The 5,987-nt window shown below is 38.9% G+C and overlaps 1 pseudogene; it reads right to left on the bottom strand.

Moving 5' to 3' along the window:
- Nucleotides 1–14: 14 nt before the first annotated feature.
- On the bottom strand, nt 15–2,850 carry LOC117213224 (annotated as a pseudogene).
- Between the last annotated feature and the right edge of the window lie 3,137 nt (nt 2,851–5,987).

Here is a 5,987-nt window from a genome sequence, read left to right as displayed (position 1 = left end):
TTAAAAAGACAAAATATAGTTGAAAAAATATTTTTACCTTGCTATATCAGTATCATTAGATTTAACTAGAGAATCAACATAACAAGACCATATATCCACCCGTTTCGGATAAGAACTTAGAATTTGCTCAAATAGAGTTACTGCTCTCTCTTTATTTCTGTAGTGTACATACGTTCAGATGCTGGCAAAGATTGGAATGCTCTCTGCATAATATGCCTCGATTTGTCCCTCAAACCCATTTTTAGCAACCCTTCTCCACAATTAAATCACATCTCGGGAATACAGTTAAATTTTCCAATCATGGTATTAATTGTTTTCTCTAGTTCCATCTGCCTGCTAGCCTCGACATGAACAGTCAACATGTGACTGTATACTTTCAGTGAATCGTTAGACTTCACTGCCTCTTGAAAAACATCATTCAGTGCTTTAGGAAATCCGAATTTAGACTCCAAGTTCAACCAAGCCTTCCAAACGTTTAATTTTTCCTTCTGTTCCCTGAAATTAATCGTTTTCACCGCTCTTCTTGCAACTGCTCTTGCTTTCTCGATTTCTGTTATTTGTAAATGATATTCCATATACTGTAACCATACTATTGAACTGTCTAGACTAGCTAAAACTAATCTGTCGAACTGATGTACAGAATTTGGTAACTGTTTATTGGCGAGTGCTTCTTCTCTTTGACGTATTTCACGTTTCTCCTGTCTTTTTTGTTCTCGACGTTCAGCGGCACATAATTTCTTATTTCTCAGATTTGATTTTTCTTCTACTTCATCTTCACTATCGCAAGATGACTCTTTATCCTGAAGGAGAGTTGAGTCAGCATATTTCAAATCTTCTTCGGAGGCTTTGGTATCTTCCAGTTTAATCTTTTCTTCTCCTGTTTGTTCAACACACATTCTCTTTGAATATTCCTTTTCTAAATCTTTCTCTGGTTTTTCTCTGTTTCGTTTCCCTTTGTTTTTCATGTTTTGTCTTCCCGTAACTTTTCAATTCTTATTTTTTTGGCGAGTGCCACGTACTCTTGATTTTGCTTCTTTCTTTTTAAGTTATTATTATCATCCGATTTCTCTCTCACACAACACTTCTTTTCAAATGCAGATTTTATGACGCTGAGAGACATAATATCGGATTTTTTGAAATTTAATGAGGTGTAACATTTAATTTTAGAATGAATAGTATAAGGTGTTAGATCTGGCAGTAAACTATTTATGTGACGACGTACAGGTATCGCAGCTAAAGTTCCGTTGCCAATACCTTGAAGGAGCATCAGGATAAACCAATTTGTCGCCATTAAGATTCTACCACGTAGCAATTTACCGTCAGGAAATTGTATTTGCTTATTTTGTTTGGCACTTATTTTGGCACTTATGCATTATTAACGATAACGTGGTCCATTGGACAAGCTCGTGTACGTAATTTTTCCATATAATCGTCCCAGAAATTTTGTCCCCTATTTTTTTATTCTCAGAGTAATGATTCTTAGACACTATACCTAGCAAGTTATTCTGCAATTGAACAACCAACCAATCAGGCGTAATTTTTTCAATCTCTCCAGTAACTCTCTGCCCTAATTTGACAGATGCAATGGGTCTGTTTTTGTAATATGAATTCCTTGAAAGTTCTACTAATTTATTAAAATACAGGATCAATGGATTCAATGCTGCCACTATTCTACTTTTAGGATTAGATGGACCATCGTATATTTTCTTTAGCGGTAATGTTAGTCTTAATTGTTGTTCTTTCCTGTTAATAGAAAATATTTTTGCCAATAAAATTTGGTTTGTGTGCAGTAGATTAAAATTACTAACGTTACTATGGGACACATATCCAAATGGCGTATATTCTGCAACTGGAAAAATAAGTCTTATACCAGTCTTATACCCATATCCTTGATCGTACAGGGTATACAGTCTCCTATTTTCAGTTTTTCAAAATTCCTGTACCTTCCTTGAGTTGCAAAAGTCCTAGTTAAAATTAAATTAGGTACTGTAGCAAATAGAAGAGCTGAAAGTGTATGACCAGGAACATATTTTGATGCTAGTAGAGCTGCAATCTCCATACAAGGTGACATGTGACCATCTAGTAAAAATCCTGTACTAACAGTTTGTCCTTTATATCTACTGACTCTTAAATATAATCCCTGAGCGGATGATTCTATTATTGTGCCCTCTACTTCTTCACCAATATCGAATGTTGCTTCTTCAACTTTTATGTCTTGATTAGCCACATTTAGAACTACTTTTCCCGAATCTGTGTTCACTGTTTGAATTTTTACCAAAATTGTTTGTCCAGTTGAATAGTTTCAATTTACGTTTCCAGCTCGAGGGCAGTATGTGGAATCCAACCTTTGACATCCCCGAAAAACTTTACCAATATTCCACGCTTATGTATTTGAACGATAGTTGCGTGGTGTTTCGAGTCAATTTTCGCGTCTTGTATGTTTCCTAAAATGGGCAAGTCACTCGTTATTAAAGACCTTTTCAAAGTGAGATATACTTTTTTCGGCCTATATAAACGAACAAGACTCTTGCTTCTACTTCTTTGTCGACTTTCAGCTTTTGTAAGGGACTTAGATCTTCGTCAGATATATGATCTGGTGGAATTTGAACATTAAATTTACCAAGTTGTACATTAACGAAATCATTCAGTTTATCAATATTTGTAATCTTTACATTTACCACGTCGCCAGGTTTAAATGTTATATAGTAAATGACAACGTACATATTTTATAAACTGGCACATACAATCGTTTAGTGTAATGGTCGGGGTATCTACGTGTACTCTCTAAGTCACAAGTTAAGTAATTGCGAAGGCATATTAAGTTGAGTTATAAGTTTCAATTCCAACGAAGTAAGAACCTAATCCTTCTCATTCGCGCAAGCGAGAGAGCGGGAATCAAAGACTAATGTAAAATAATGCCTAGCATAGTGCTAATACCACGTACCATATAGTTGCTGAAACTTTTATGCTTCATACATAGACATAAACATAAATTGTTTCAATATAAATATTAATAATAAATATTAATTGAATGAATATAGATAACAATGACCACTATAGGTTTCATATATGAAGTATTAGACCGAACGAGGTATGAAATATACAAGATATAGTACTCCTTATAACATTTATAATAAAACAATCGTCTGCTCAGATATAATTTTTTCAATTTATAAAAATATGAATTTACACAGACACTCGCACTTTACTTATCATTACTTCCACAACAACGTTCTCTTTCTAAAGTTCAGATTTTCGTAACTGCAGATAAACGTGACACCCACATAGGCACGCATCATTTTTTTGTATTCTACTACAATAGCACTTGCTACAGTTCTGCTCGTAAAGAAATCTGACAGGCGTGTAATAGACAAAAAATCATTTATCAATAAGAGGAAGCAGTCGCGAGCGAGTCAGTTATAATTCGAGTTTCACGAGTTATTAACGGTAATTAACGGAGTTATACGAGTTATCGAGTCATCTGCGAGCAATCATACACTGTTTTTACGAATACGTTTGTACGAGCGTCTCTCGACAGTACTTATATTTGTCGGAGATGAAAGAACACCGGAGCTTTTGGAATTTTGGATAATCCCGCAACATTGTAACCTAGAGTCTACTATAGCTGTAATTAAACAATTGTAGTTGTTCAATCCAATTGTAATTGTTCGAGATTAGTGATAGTGAGCTTTGGCTCGAGGCGACAGTCCGTCGCCTAACGCAGTCGCGGTCAAGGGATGAACGCTTTGTCTAACAAATGTATGGAGTAATTCTATAGCCCTCCTTAAAAGAAATATTTGTGACGGCACGCGACGGTAAACATTCCAACGGTCTCTGTCCTGTAGCTCATCAGACGCAGAGCCTATTCTCCGAGTAAGATTATTGCCAGATGTCGATGCGTCTCCGCAGTACATGTTCGGCTAGCCTGAAGGCCCGTTATAAATCTTAAGATTTAGTCAACTAAAGTCCTTCAAACAGACAAACAGTCTTTGTCCCACCTATGGGAAAATAGGGGAGACCTATTTTTCAACGAGCGGCGTCTCCCACTAGCAACTTTCCCTCGAGGGCGGCTAGCATCTTTTTCTAACCACCGATATGGAGATTGACCAATTAGCAGCAACGCCAATTTCCCTTACATTCTAAACGAAGACTTTTCTCGACGAATCCGATGATCTCGTGTCCTTAGACACACCCCATTATAGTTTTCCTCTGTGGCATCATCAGAACGGGAAAGTCATTCTTTCTCGCGATCTCATTGATGAAAGGAGTAACGCTTTACGACCAGTGAATATTACGCGTCCGACTTAGATTTTGTGAGCACGTTCATCTATCATCCCGTGGACCGCGGATTCGTTATTGAACCTAGGATCATTGTCATTAGTTTCTCGAGTACCTAACTACCACGGTTACTTGTCCGGTTCTATAATAATCGTATTTGCACTTGTCAATGTCTTCTCTATTGCATAACGACAACGTGTAACCCAAACGAAGATTCGTTTCACGCCCCTAACCCTAATTCTAATGTAAACCCGACATATATATATATATTATATATATATTTTATTATATTTTTATATATATATGTCGGAGATGAAAGGAAAGCCGAAGCCCTTCCTTGGAAATTTTGGGAACATCCTCTAGTACCTTAGCCTAGATTTTATTATAGTTGTAATTGTTTAAGATTTGTAATAAGCGAGATTGGGTTCGAGGTGACAATCGGTCGCTGAACGTAGCCACGGTCACGGGATGGATGTTTTATCTAACAGAGGTCTGGAGTGGTTGTATGTGTTTTCCGAGAAGTGTGGTCGTGGCGGCATGCGGCCTCGAGAGCGGGCCGAGCCACGTGTGATGTTGCCTCGGAGGTGCCGATGCAATGGGACATACATTGTATTTAGTAATCAAAACTCCAGGCGGAAACTGCCTAGCAACGGCGTTTGGAACTTTCTCGATGCTTCCAACGAGTGTGCCTAGCAACGGCGTTTGGAACCTTCTCGATGCTTCCAAACGGGTATAGAAAACAAAATGCAATCGTACAGGGAGAAAAATCTCCACGAGGCTGGCATTCTTGCGATTGCCTTGGAGAGTGATACATCGAGCGTTTTCGAGGATCGCATTTGCGTCTAAGTTAGTTTCGCTTAGTAAGGAGTTATCCCGGTGACCGTGGATTCGTTTGAACTCAAACATTGCTAATAGTATTATTTAATTTAATTATTCGTAGATCGTATTATTTATTAGGCTTAGTGTTTGTTAGACTTATTATTAGTTGTGCTTATTATTTGTTAAGCTTAGTGATAGACCTGTATATACGTGTAAATAAAATCTCGGCTTTGTGAAACGATGGCTAGTCCACATGAAGAGTCGTCGCGCGCCCACAATTCGAATCCTGATCCGACATCAGAAGTGGGATCAGTACCGTTTAAAGTGCTACAAGAGCAAATGGACCTTATGCGCGAGTTAATTCAGACGCTAGCGCACAAACCGGGGGAGCAACGACCGAGTACGGAATCTAAGGATGCAACGTTACCACGTTTTGACCCCGAAGGCGCGGGCGCCGATCCATCCGCGTGGTGCTCTCATGCTGATCTGATTTTGAAAGACCACCCGATGCAAGAGAGTGCGTTACTTTCCGCTCTAAATCGCGCCCTAAGGGGTTCTGCTGCGCATTGGCTTTCACAAATGGTGCGCGGTGGAAAGCTTACCTGGCCAACGTTTAAGGAACAATTTCTTTCGCGTTTTGGTGGCAGAGAGACAGCCGCTTCGGCGTTAATAAGGATATCCAGAGAACGACCGTCGGAGACTGAATCTCCGGGAGCGTACGGTAGTCGCCTCCGCTCCATGCTGCAGATGAAGTTGCAAGATCTAACGATGCCCGAAGTGATCAATGCCCTCGCCCTTTATATGCTGAGTTCACAAGATCGACGCTTTCGGCGACTAACGCTCGCGAATAATATCAGGACGGAGGACCAATTTCATGATGAAATGAGGAT

Source organism: Bombus bifarius, unplaced genomic scaffold (assembly GCF_011952205.1).
Source record: "Bombus bifarius isolate JDL3187 unplaced genomic scaffold, Bbif_JDL3187 scf7180000008533_frag, whole genome shotgun sequence".
Taxonomy (NCBI): domain Eukaryota; kingdom Metazoa; phylum Arthropoda; class Insecta; order Hymenoptera; family Apidae; genus Bombus; species Bombus bifarius.
The sequence above is the reverse complement of the archived record's forward strand: the minus strand, read 5'-3'. Positions and strand labels throughout refer to the sequence as shown.